Source organism: Pleurodeles waltl, chromosome 4_2, assembly GCF_031143425.1.
Source record: "Pleurodeles waltl isolate 20211129_DDA chromosome 4_2, aPleWal1.hap1.20221129, whole genome shotgun sequence".
NCBI lineage: Eukaryota > Metazoa > Chordata > Amphibia > Caudata > Salamandridae > Pleurodeles > Pleurodeles waltl.
Genome location: NC_090443.1, coordinates 928688112 through 928702107, shown reverse-complemented (window position 1 = coordinate 928702107; position 13996 = coordinate 928688112). Strand labels below are relative to the sequence as shown.

The 13996-nt window shown below is 46.2% G+C and overlaps 1 protein-coding gene across 2 annotated transcripts in view; it reads right to left on the bottom strand.

Annotated features, from left to right (window-relative positions):
* LOC138293480 (cytochrome P450 4B1-like) overlaps window positions 1-13996 on the bottom strand; it is a 124200-nt gene that overhangs the window by 44089 nt on the left and 66115 nt on the right. The gene's annotated exons all lie outside the window — the stretch shown is intronic.

Genomic DNA, 13996 nt, shown 5'->3' with positions numbered 1-13996 from the left:
TTAAGTATGTTTGGTGACCTTATCTTTATAGCTGAATTAAAGCTTACTTCACTTCTTAAGATATTTGCTGGTCCTGAAAAGTCCTGAAAAACCCTTTCTAATGTTTCTGCTCTATTTAGTGGACAGAAGTTGACAGACATACTTCCATCAGAGATACGTCTACTTCCACCATCGGCTCTACAATCGTCGGACGTTGATCCCACCAGATGTGATATTCACCGGATGTGGTGGTGTTAACTCAGTTAAGACTGCTAGGAAAAAATAAGTAAACAGTCCATAACGTGATACAGAACACTCTACCAACACGGTAGGTAAGTTAGAATGTGGGTATGGCCCATGGGCCACACCTTCCCAGTAATCACATTTGCTAAGAGAATATCCACCAGCGGTGACACTCGCTGGTTGATTTCCAATTAAACTTTTTTCCATCAAAGTAGTTTATTTCATCGTAGAAGAAGCTTCTTTGGCCCCGGCTGGATAATCCCAGATATGACACATAATTCAACTGCTGCTGTGGCAGATATTGCAGGTCTACTGGTATGCCAGATGTAAAATCTGCAGCCAAACTTTAAATAAGGGTTTGAGTCACCCATGAGAAACTGAAAACAATGTTAATGCAAGGGAAACAAAAGGCCGGCTGTCCGATGCACTAAATGCAAAAACTTACTTCCATCACATGATAAGCCCACTTCTCGTACTCGAAAGCCAAGGAGAAAATACCTAATCTCGTGGTAGCACACAGGGTGACTAGCCTCCAGGGACATGATATCTGTTCCAATATGCATGGGGCTTAGAGGGGAATATTGGCAAGAAATCGGTCCTGAAGCTCCAAACCAAGTGGAAGGAAAGGGGCACTCTGAGGCTCACACTTGCAGTTGCACAATTGCCTTGCCTGCATGCCTGCACCCAACCAGAACCCCATTGTTTGACATTTAGGTCACGTCGGAGTCCGGTGACCTTAGGAGTGCCATAGAAAGGTTGAAAACAAATGATTTCAGTTTTGTGGCAGAACTGTTGTAAAACAGACAGAAGATGCTGCAATAAGCACACCTGCACAAGGCACGAAGGTGCAGTACCGTAATGTTGCAAAGCAATATCTAAAGAATAAAGTAAATAAAATAAAGTGGTCAGTGGTCACGTGGATGTCCTTCAGGCGGACGCTCGCCCTCCCGAGCACATCCATCCACGATAAAGGGGCTGCTGCTTTTATTTAAGCTGGAGTGTTTCAAGAGGCAGACACCTTACACTGTGAAATACAGACACATGCATGACATGCATGCCTACATTTTAGAAAAGGAAAGTGGGAGATTTTTAAAAAAGGGGGCGAGCATTTCTTACACTGACACATTAGTGCTGTGGCAGGCTCAGGGAGCATGACAAACAAGTTGTTACCGGCCTGCAGGAGCAGGTTACTGGCAATGCATACTCCGAGTTACACAGGACTAGGCCCTGTCAGTTGAAGGCCGCCCAGGAATCGGCTTATTGCATGCAGGAACCGGGATGTGGGAGACTAGCCTTGAAATCGACTGTCTCCCGCCTGATTCGGGAGGGTTAGCATTTGTGGTATGATTGCATTTACACTGTAATGAGAGGGTAAGGATGTGGTATTCAGAGCTGACTACGAAACTGAGGAAACCGGTTCCAGTTTTGGTATTCACAATCAGGTTTTTGGAGGGCTGCTGTGGAAAGCATACATCGCTATTTGTGAGTTAGGCATCGTCGAAGACAAATGATGGTGCTGCACACCTAGTGCCAGTGAGAAGCGGAGCAGGAAGCAGTGCGGTGGGCGGAGAAGCCCTCTAGATACTTATAGCTGAGCCGCCGGCAGCGCAGAGGAGCGAGCGGTACCCTGGGACACGGGAGCCTGAATTAGATGCCCGGGGAACGGGTAGCAGGTATGGGCAAGCGGAGTGGCAGAGGAAGCCAGGAGCTGAGAGTAAGACTGGTGTGGCGACAGATCCAGTGAGAGAGAGCCGGCTCAGCAATCACATTGTGGGACCTCCTTTCCTCTTCATCCAACCGGTGGGTCTGTGTATTGTGGCCTGTTGACAGAGGGGTTCTTCAGCCTACCTCCGCGCAGTGCAGACGACACCGGGGCTCCCTTCAGGGCGGAGGGGAGGTAGTCGGCCTGGGTGGGGTCGCGAGCCTATAGGAGGGAACTGAGCAGCGGTGACTAGGTGCAGAGACCGTGGTGAGAGGGGTGAAAGACTGCATTGGCGGCACCCTCCCCCTAAAAATTGGCACAGCTCGAACTTCACCTGAGGCAGACTGTGCAGGTGTGGACTGCAGATCTCAATCTGCCTGTTGGACCCCGTGGAACAAAGACTTACCCCCAGTAGGGTGGGCCATGGCAGTGCCGCAGGCATCCTGGACACAGTGGTGGGCCGCTGACCTGAATGTTTATCGCTGAGATCGTCCCCCCCAGCACACCTCAGCAAACTTAACCAACAGAGGGCAGGAGGATTCTGGAGAGGAATACCTGTGGAAACCTCCCTTGGTAGACCGTATCTCTCCGCCCTGGGGCATGTCCGGCACTCCCAAGCAGCCAAGGACGGGGCTGGCACCCATTTCACTAGGGGAAACTAGACAGATATGCCAGGGTAGTCTCCCCTGTTGTGTGGGATAATGATCAGTCATCTGCACAGCCGACACCGGATAATCCCGTCCTGATGCAGGCCATACAATCATCTCTGGTGGCCCTGGAGGGTGGGATCTATGAAGTCAGATCAGAGGTCTCCCTCCTCCGCCAAGACCTATGAAGCATTGCAGATAGAATGAGAACTGCTGAGACAAGGATATCAGATCTGGAGGAAACAGTTCACACCCTCAAAAAGAGGTTGCAGAGGCTCGAGCAGTCAATAAAGATGTGGTATGGCACCTTGAAGATGCTGAAAACAGAGCAAGTAGAAATAACCTGTGCTTTGTAGGCTTCCCGGAGGGAGCAGAAAGCTCTAGGACTGTCAAATTCCTGAGAGACAGGCTCACACAAGTGATCCCAAAGGAGAAATTCTCATCATGCTTCATGATCGAATGCGCTCATAGAGCTCTGAGTAACAAACCACCCTCGTGGCCTCACCAAGGTCAGTGATACCGCGGTTCCTTAATGATCAAGACCGGGACTTAATCCTATCCGAGGCCAGGAGACTGAAAGAGGTGTGCCATGAAAACTCGTTGATACAAATCTTTCCCGACTACACCAGGGAAGTCCACCGCCAATGTCGCACCTTTGATGCGGTGAAAGCCAAGCTTTCAACACTCCAGTTGCAATATATGCTCCTCATCTCGGCTCAGTTGAAAGTAATATTCCAAGGGAAAGTGCATTTCTTTCAAACCCCAGAGGAGGCCTGGGAGTGGCTGGAGAAGAGGCTACAACAAACAGGGAAGCGAAGAGGATAGCAGACTCCCCGTCCCTCTGTAGAGAAGGTACCTACTATAGTTCGCAGTGACCCCACTGACTTAGGGAGCAAAAACCAACTAGGAGACGTAGGCCCTCCAGGGGGCAACAGTCCAAACTGGTGGCAGACTCCCCAACACAATCCTCAGACTTGAAAGGGGGCAGACACACAGCCACGAAAAGAAAGAGGCTTGCCAGCAAACATTAGAGACAGGCGGCTCAGATGGAACCAATGAAACAGAGTCCCCAGCCTCTTTGCATCCTCTATTGCCTGCCATAGCCCACCTGGAAGAGGGAACGCTGGTCCAAGACTTGACAACATCCTCTGAAAATAATCTCACTTAGGTGGGGGCCAGCGTCGACGGACTGGAATCAAGAACCCCCCCCCAGGCATCAGTGCCTGCTCACCTTATCAACCCAATTCTTGTACCAAAGGTGACTCATATTGAGCAGCAGCCCTGTTGGCATTCTGGTGCCCTAAAAGTTGACACAGGTTTGACATAATCCACCATCCAGGAGACCGACAATTCTCCTATTTCTCCAGGGTCCATAATGTTTGTTTCACAACTGGACTATATCCTGGCCCCAGCTGGCGAGGTAACGGTGGTAGAGGAAGTGGGGAACCTGGCAAGGGGGCTGTTGGACCACTCCCCCCTATCGGCAGCAATAGAGACCCGACCCCTCAATAAGATGAGTACCTGGAGACTAAATGCTTATCAGCTAAAAGACGAAGAGACAGCCCGAGAGGTGAGGGTGGCAACCAAGATATACTTTAAGGAAAACTAAGACTTGATGGCTTCTGCAATTATGCTTTGGGAGGCATACATGGTAGTACTCAGAGACAGGGCCCAACATATCATTGCGCACCAACGCAAGAAAGAGCGAAAAAACATGGAGCTCATAGAGCAGCAATTAATGGACCTGGAGAGGGACACAGGAACCCTGACACACCCACACACCAAGCGTAAACTTATACTCCTACATAACTGGCGCAACAAGAGGCTAAGGCCCAAAACCTGGCGATGTGACACTGATTATACGAGGCAGGGGATACAGTGGGCAAGCTTCTCGCCTCGCTCAGGAGGCGCGAAATGGGAAGGCGCTGGGTGCACAACATTAAGGGAAGCAATGTTTCCCATTATTCTACCGATGTCGAGATTGTGAATAAATTTGCGAGGTTCTACAGAGATCTCTACCATACCTTTACAATTGTACACACATTGTTAATTAAGAGGTACCTGACAAAGATCCCCCTGCCGCATCTCTCAAAAGACGACAATGACATAGAACTGTCAGGAACTGAAGTGGCCACTGCCACAATGCCGCCCGGCAAAACTCACGGACCTAATGGCCTTTCAGTAGAGTTTTTCAAGAAAAATATGGACATTCTCTCCCCCCATTTGCTCTGCATGTTTCAAAAGGCCAAAGAGAAGGGATCACTTCCATGGGACCTGCGCAGGTTCACAATAGTGGTAATCCCTAAGGATGGCAAGCCCAAAGTGGAATGCAATTCCTATCATCTGATATCGCCTTTGAATATTGAAGCGAAAATCCTCACCAAGATACTCGCCACACGCTTAATAGCCGTCATAACATCCCTGATCCACCAGGATCAAACTGTTTTTTCTACCCAAGAGATCAACAAGAATTAATCTCCATCAGCTCCACACTTGGATCGACGTGGTAAGGGAAAGGGACGAGAACCATCTGTTGTTAGCATTAGAAGCTCAAAAAGTGTGTGGCACGGTTCATTGACCATTTATGATGAAAATTTTGGAAAGGTTTGGTTTTGGTCCAAGGTTCAGGGAATGGGTCAACTTACTATATAAGAATCCTAGAGTGATAGTCCTACTGAACGGGAGTCAGTCAGTGGAATTCCCTGTAGAAAAAGGTACACGCTGGGGTGCCAGCTCTGACCCCTTCTCTTTGCCCTCCTAATAGAACCCCTAGCTAGTCTTGTCTGTGTGCTCCCAGACAATTCGGGTTTTAGGGCGTGCGAGGGAGAGGGGAAGTTCAAGAACATCTCACTATATGCAGGTGACAATTTGCTCTCTGTTACCCGCCCTAGCACTACCCTGCCCCAGTTATGGGCTACTCTTGAGGACTATTGGTCCTACTCAGGCTATAGCATTAACTGGGCTAAATCATGCCTCTATCAGGTGGGGGGTCACCATAAGCAGATAAAACCCACAGACAAACTACGCATAGAAGATGAAGGTTTTAAATAGCTAGGGATCTACGTGACACTTGACCACAACAAGTGTCCTGAGGGTCCTGTCAGAGCTCCAGAGCAATCCAGACATTATTTGGAAGAGCAGCACTATTTAAGATCATCTCCCTCCTGAAACTGTTATATTCCCTTCAAAACACCTATGCGCGCCTATCTGAGGATATCTTTAATAAGATAGATAGGTGGTTCATACATTCCTTTGGGGTGGGAAACACCCCATGATATCCCTGCAGACCCTTCAGTGCAACCCCTATAACAGAGGGATTGCTTTGCCTGACAGAGCATATTGTTGGGCAGCGCACCTTATAGCGGTAAATCACTGGGAGCACCCACCCGGGGATCACCCCATAAATATGCTTGAGAGAAGCCAGTTAACACGTAAATCACATCTTCACTTCTTATACGAGACCTACACGAGAAATCCTGTTGTGGAAGGGTACCTACCTAAAAGAACTCGGGAAACTTTGGGGATTTCAGGCATGGGATACCATGGGCATCTCAAACTGGGGAACCTTATAAACAACGGAATGCTCAAGACCTTACCCAATCTGCGGCAAGAATACCACTTTTCCCGGATACAACGCTACCAATATACCCATTTAGCACACGCATGGCGGGCAGAAAATCTAGACATAGCGGGGCTCCTGGAATATGCCCCATTGGAAGTAAAGCTCCTCATGGGCCAAATAGAAGAGAAAGCAATATCCTGGATATATATAACCCTGAACAATAAAATGTCTGACAAACTTGGGTATCTTAGAGAAAGAGGGGAGGAGGACTTGGGACCCCTAGACAAAGCTGACTGGGATACTGCTCTAATACACTCGCATGAGGTGGCCATCCGTATCCGACTGCAAATTATACAGTTTCAAATCCTACAACGGATTTACTACGACATGGTGAGGCTACACACAATGGGGAGGGCTCCAGATCTGTTCTGCCTGTGCTGCGGGCTTACGAGGCACCTTCATGCACACATTAATGGCATGCCCGAATATCCAAAAATACTGGTCCAGGAATTTAGGAGAGCTGAAAGAGGTGCTTGAGATACAAATCCTGACTGACCTGCACTACGGATTGTTGGGTATTCCCATGGATGCAGACCTGCCACGCCCCAAGCTTCTTTTTAGAAACCTGGGTATGGTGGTGGCCAAGCGGGATGTAGCGAAACAATGGGGATCCCTGGAGCCCCCCACAATGACTGAATGGACGGCTGGTATGGATCTCTACATGATGGCAGAGAAGGTGACCTACCTGGCACGTGGTTGCCCACGGAAATTTAATAAGGTATGGGTCCCTGGAGGGCCTATCATGACCTGGAGGGCACACAGCACACTGTAGTAGTGCACGCTCCGCTTGCCTATTAGCTGAATGATCACCTGGGGAAATCAGACGCGACTGGTCCAGTAACATAACCCTCTTTTGGCGTGGCAAATACCTATGTTATACCTGTAGAGTCCTTATGAAGGATACTTTATTGTACTACTGTTCTAACCTATTTGCGTGACAAATACCTATGTTATATTGGTGCAGTTTTAATACATGCTACTTTACTTTATCTTTGCTCTTGCTGTCCCCTGGCCCAAAAGGCCTGGTTGTTATTGTTGTACAAAACACACAAAAAAAAAAAAAAAGTTGCTTTATCAATAATCAGTATCTAAGCCACATGCAGGGAACACATGATCCCTAACTTGCATTTTATTTCACTAATAGCATTGTTGCCAGAGTGGGGGTAGGAAAGTTTCTTAGTTCATGTTTAAAATCTCACCTGTAGTACATTTTGCACCAGTAATCTGCTGTACTAAGGTGAAACAATTCCAAGTTTTCATTTTTTGAACCCTGAAGACAACTTACCATATTCTAACATGATCCGTGCTGCCTCATTGGTATACCACAGATTGTCAAGGCTAGGCACAGGCTGTTAAGACCCCGTGCTTACCCCTGGCTTAGCTGTCAATTTGTTGGCTCGCCCACCTCTACCTGGCACCCTAGTCAGGGCCACTGGAAATATGTGGCAGAAGAAGACCAAAATATGCAGCAGGGTTGAATTATGTAAGGAACGGACAAATATGCAGAGTAATGTGGCAGCTTTTATGATAGTATTACTTTTATTTGTAATTTCTGCACATGCTAACACTGTCTGGGCAAATGTCTCACCTCATTAATACAAACTTGACTCCCAAATACAACAATTAGCAACAGAAAGTGATAAGTCAACCTTTGCGAAGGTTCTTCCACTTCGCCATAAGGCAGACGGGTTCGGTTTTAGTAACTTATGATCCATTTGAGCTAGAAAATATTTTTAAAATCTGCAGAATACACAACAAATGATGGATTATCTGGCACGTGCAACAAATCCATAGTTGAAGAGAACGCTACAGCAGCAAAATTGCATGATTCCAGTGACCTTGACTTTAGTACAAGCGAGTGAGCATGGTGTCAAGTATAGGATATCTACTGAAAGGAGCCCCTCCCACACAAAAACGATCCCTTAAGACTTTTCCCACTATATCTGCAGCACACGTGCAAAGTTTGAAAAATATGGACACCACTGTTACGCCTACCTCTGGGAGACAATTTTTTGGCTCAAATCCCGGTCTATAAATGGTAATAGATAGGGATTTGCCTAACAACTCATGGGTGGTTGCCTGGGAGAGTTCCCAGGCAACCATCCATGGTTGCCAAAGTGGTGCAATGTAGGGTGCAGTGCTACTTTGTGATACTGTGGGCAACTTACCCACACAAATCATGGTTTGAGTTGGAATGTAAATCCCACAACAACACTGCGTGCTGGGTCCACATCACTTTTATGATGCAAACTCAATGCAAAGTGTTGGTAAATCTGGGCCGTGATTTCTAAACAGGTGGTTTCCACTATTATTGGGAAGATTTGTGTTCCTACTGCAAGCTAGTGCAAGGTTACCAAATGACCAATGCAGAGCACATGTTGCTGCATTGTGTAAAATCGGAAGGCAACAAAGAAGCCAAAGAGAAGTGACCCCTAAAGCATGAAAGAAAAATGGTTTGTGCCCCCCAATGAGCATGGCACAATTCTGTAGAAATGTTCCAGATTGTAAGGAAGATCTAAACCTGCTCTAACAGCTATCATTTATTTATGGGTCTTGCAGAACACTAAATCATAAAAATTAGGAACACCTAAAATTTGAGGGGTGGCTGAAAATGTCCCTGTGCCAATTAATTTTACTGCGCTTTAGAGTTTTCATCAAAATGGTAGGTCAATTATCCCTCTCTCTGTAGCACCTCATACTTATCTGCAGCAATGTTCGCAGAAGCATGTCTGAATCATGTCTTTGAGCCTTCATACGCCTCCCCCAACACTTCCCATAGAGGCCACGCAACCTCCAACACCCTTGCAGTCCAAAAGGTTGCCCAGAATTACAACACATATCAGAGTAAATCACAACTTTGTCCAGAGCATTAAATACTATATAAATACAAGAGGACCAAACAACCGCATCAGTGTTCCTGTTCTATAGCCATCACAAGAGGCGAGGTCTGGATGGAGCTTTTTTAGTGGTAGCAGGAGTGGAGACGCCCCGCCAGGCAAGGCCGCCTGCCCAATTCCCTTGTAAGGATTCTAAAAGAAGTTATACAAGTGAGGCAGAAGAGATAGTGAGTAGCATTCTATACTGTGATTTGAACATGTGATCATAGGGAAGGGTGTGGTTATTATTGCTGCAGCTAGTGCAAAGGGATCTTGTGACAGAAAGTATTGCACAACAGCAGGTTTTGGTCCTAAACAATAAAGAAATGAGAGAAAAATATTAACTGGTAGGCCATAACAGCTGAACTACAATGCAGGTATTTTTAGAAGCGATAGATATGTGCACTGGTCTTGAAGATGATTCTCCAATCTTAATGCACAACCAACAGTGTGGGGAGGGTAGTGCCATACATACTTTGAGTCAGGGCATTTCTCATGCATCAGTGGGAGACATAGCCTAACGGCGTATGCAAAATATTAAATTATCACAATAGTTAGACAGTTAGCTAAGGGTTCATTCAGCTCAGTGGTGTTTCCGACTGTTCCTGTAAATATTGCAGCAGAGTGTCCCATTCTATGGCTATAGGGAGGCTTCTTCTCATCAGAGGGTCACAGATTCAGCCATTCCCCATTTAAGAGTTCATGCACACCAATATTGTAATCCTAATATACGCTGGCTTTCCAGTGCATCGCAATGGATCTCAGAACCATCAGCAGACCCAGGTCTAGGAAGGGTTTGGTGGCGTTCCCTGATTTTTTATATTTGAATAGGCCCAGAAGTCCATTCTCCATAGAGCACATCCAAGCATGCCCCATGATGTCTGTCGGTATGTCTGTGACCTCCCACTATAGCGCTGCAACCGCTGGGAAACTCCAAAACATGTGGGCCATGTCAGCATTTGCGCTCCGCCACTCAGGCAATTGGAGGTGAAGCCGTACACTCAGTGCAATTGTGCTGACATGACGTGTGCTCTGTGGAGTATATTATGCTAAATATATTAGAATTTGGTGTTCTTAGGAAAGTCTGCACAGGTCCACTAAAGCCATGTCCCATTTCTTTTGCGTCAGGGCACATCCTATGTCACGGGCAAAGGATCAATGCGGCGTGTATGCCAGGGCCTGCGTGAACCATGTAATTAGTCTACGACTGCTGCCTATGGTGTGGAACATGTGCACCTGGGGAATGTGTTTCTGGCTCAGTGTCAACTATCTGCCAGAGGTGCTGCATTTTGGCTACTGGTGCGTTGTACACCAGGAAATGGCCCATTGTGAAAATGTAATCTGCTTGAAGCTGCGTAAAAGAAATTAGTATGATGCTTTGAAACAGTGCGGCAAGATTGTCAACCCCCGCAGTTTCCTGTGTCTCGAGACCCTCCCTCTCTCAATCAGATCACTGAAGGGGAGGACAGAACTGATGTGTTTCTCCAGCATGTTTGGTGCACGGGGCCAGCAGCAGCCATAAACTCCTATGGTGCTAGTGTGTGCCATTTGCAAGAGATTGTAGGGTCTTCCAGGGACTTTACCCTACAGCAGGAAGGCTTTTTGCACAATGTGCAGAGTTCTATCTGGTGTGGGAAATCCAAGCTCTTCTAGGCAGTCTGGGCTGAGGGGGAACAAACACGACTTGTTCCAGTTCATTCCCAATCCTGAGGCAGCACAAAACTCTTCCTGGATAGCCTTGATCTCTACATCAGACGTTTCAGGCATAGAGAAGCACGTTGTCTGCATAAAGTAATACAATATTAATTTAATCACCCATTGGAATGCCCCATACCTGTCCCTCCTGCAGCAATGGCTGTGCTAATGGCTCTATTGCTAGAGTGAAGAGGAGTGGAGAGAGAGGGCACTCTTGGAGTGTTCCTCTGCTTTTTGTTATAGGGTCCGAGATGAGTTGTCCAATCATCACTCAGGTTGTGGGGCCTGTGTAGACATTATGTATGAAGTGTAAGAGTCTACATGCAATGCCCAGCTTTGACAATGTCACGAACATGAACTCCCAGTCAACAATGTCAAATGCTTTCTCCAGGTCTAACAAGCTGCATATGGCCAGTGGGTCGGGGTGCATTCCATCAATCTGTGCAGTCTGTGTACGTTTAAGGCGGTCCAGCTGTTTGTGATGAAGCCATTTTAGTTTCTATGGACCAAGGAGGGGAAGTATTGAAGAAGGCACCTTGCAATGACCTTACTAAGTATTTTATAGTCAGTCCCAAACATGGACAGTGATGGTATGACAACACCTCAAAGGAAACTTTGCCTGGTTTTAATATGGAGACAATTGGGGAAGGTGGTCCTCTGCCAGGGCACACCGATAAAGCTCGAGCATCCTGGGCATCAGTAGATATTTGTACACCTCATAGAACTCAACTGGGAGTCTGTCCGATGCAGGAGCTTTACATGTGGCAGATCCTCAGACGGCACCCCTTAATTCTTGTTCCGTGATGGGAGTAGTAAGATCCTCCTGGACCACAGGATCGACAGTCGGCAATGTGGTTCTGCCAAGTAAGTCCTGTATATAGTCTGTGTGACTAACAGGAGAAGGATTCATAATGGGCAGTAAATGCTGAATGTCTGACTAGCTGGTGGCTATGCAGGTCAGAGAGATGGGGAAAATGGTTATCAGGGCAACTGGTGATGTGCTGCATAGCAGCCATGCCAGAAAGCTTCCAGATTTATCACCCTCTGGTACAAAGGCACCACTTCCCAGATGTGGAAGATGCCTAATGTTCACAGCACTTGCTGCAGCTAATTTAATATCAGACACACAAAAGGTGATGGGAGGAATGATTGCAAGAAGTTCACTGACAATTGCTCCAGGTAGTATTGCAACCCATTTTTCTTTTGCCCATCATGCCACCCCAGTTTGGACCGAGCCATAGGCAGTCTTAACCCTGCTTCTATAAGTACAGTCCAGGAACAATCCTGAGCCAATTGCCAGTCCAGGATCTCCCGGAACCTCCCTGAAATGGAACACAAGCAGCCGATGACCGGATTCACCATGATTGGGGCTCTTCATTCGGGTGTAGCTTGGTTCCAGTGGCACAGAAAGCATGGAGGCGATGTCTGGGCATGCCCTTTGCCACTCAGTACCTTACATTAAACACACAAAAGGCGATGGAAGGAATGCTTGAAATAAGTCTAATCACTGGCAGTCCTCGGGGTAGCATTCCAAACCATCATTCTTTTGACCACCATGCTAGTTGAGTTGGGATTCTGCCATATCCAAATCAGTCTTGACACGCCTCTAATCGAAAAGTCCAGGCCGAATTGCCAGGCCAAGTCCTCCCTGGAATGGGAACACAGGCACCCAGGAGGTATTGCATCCTTATTTTGCTAAGAATGTCTTTGAAGTGCCTCCCTGAGTTTAGTTCTGTGTAGTCTCTTCTTCAAGGATGAGTTGGGAAAGAGTCATTGATACAGAAAATGAAACAGGTCATAAGAGGTAAATGCTGTTGCTTATGATGATGGACACTCCAAATACTGAATCCATATAGGCTGATCCAAAATGTAAATGACACTTGAAACAAAATAATGGCTGAAGAAGCCTAACGCACTATCCTATTCCATGTGTGTTATCTTGTGTGCTGATATAAAATGTGACTAACACTTTCAGCAAGCAATGGCTGATGGGAGATGACTAAAAATCCAGTTTAGCTATAATTTTTATATGTTATTTTTGTCTTTTACCCCACAGATACAAACAGGGGGGGCAAAGGAGGCAAAATGGTACAATAGAAGGCACGCCATAAGGAGAATGTTAGGTAAATGTAATAGAGGATTTCCAGATTATAATGCTGAGGATTGTCACACTGTGAACCCCTACGGTTACATGGCAAAAAGAGGGTGACAGTGGAATTTATGGGGAACAATCCAGTATGAAACATTTCTAAAGCTACAATATGGACACCTGTACACACATTTCATATCCACTATAAACAGGCAAGAAAAAGAGCAGAGCAGGTCATATATTTTAAGACTTAATCCGCTACCACCATTATCACCTACACCATCCACAGCCTGCTTTACAGTTTAAGCATAAATTGTGACCTACAATACATGCTTCAAAAAGAAAACTCTTCATATCTCTAAAACTCAGGTTCAGTTTGTAGTACTGCAGATGAACTTTACAAGTGACACACTTCTGTACGCACTGGAAAATAGCATGTAAACTCATCATGGTAGGTGCAGGGACAATAGGGTGAAGAAAACGTATAATCTACTGTGAAGCCTGTTTTCAGAGACATTGTGGTTTTTTGGGGTGGGGGGTGATTCAAAGTCATTCCTTTTACTCTTGAAACCAAAACAAAGACTTGAAATAAAAGCAAAACAGCATTACAAACCTAACAGTAGACAGCACATCATGTGATCCACAGCAACATATGATGCAAACCTAAACTGGTAGCATGAAGTAATGTGCTTCTGGACTACAGTAGGAAATAAAGAGGGGAGAGGAATGTAGAAACAATTCAGGTGCAGACAGAGGCTGGTAAACTGGAGAAAGGAAGTTGTTAAGTAGGTGAATAAAACAGTGTAAAGGGGGAGGTAGAAATGCAAAAGAATGCCAAAACAAAGCAAGAAATAGAGTGGTGTTCGTGATGAAACTACTTGCAAACAAAATAAGTTCCTGTGTTCTGTTCCATAACTAATCTTTAACCAAAACAAATGCTGAAAGCCATAACTGCTGGACTGAACCCTGATTGAGTGCCCATCATATAAATTACTGACCTAAAAAATGACTATATATTTACCTGCACGAAGTCTAACCCCATTCACCATCCTTACACTTTTCACTAAATTATCCTTAAACTACAGGGCAGTCACGCCATGATAAGGATTTGGAGTACTTTAGAATGCCAAGCATCAAAATGCT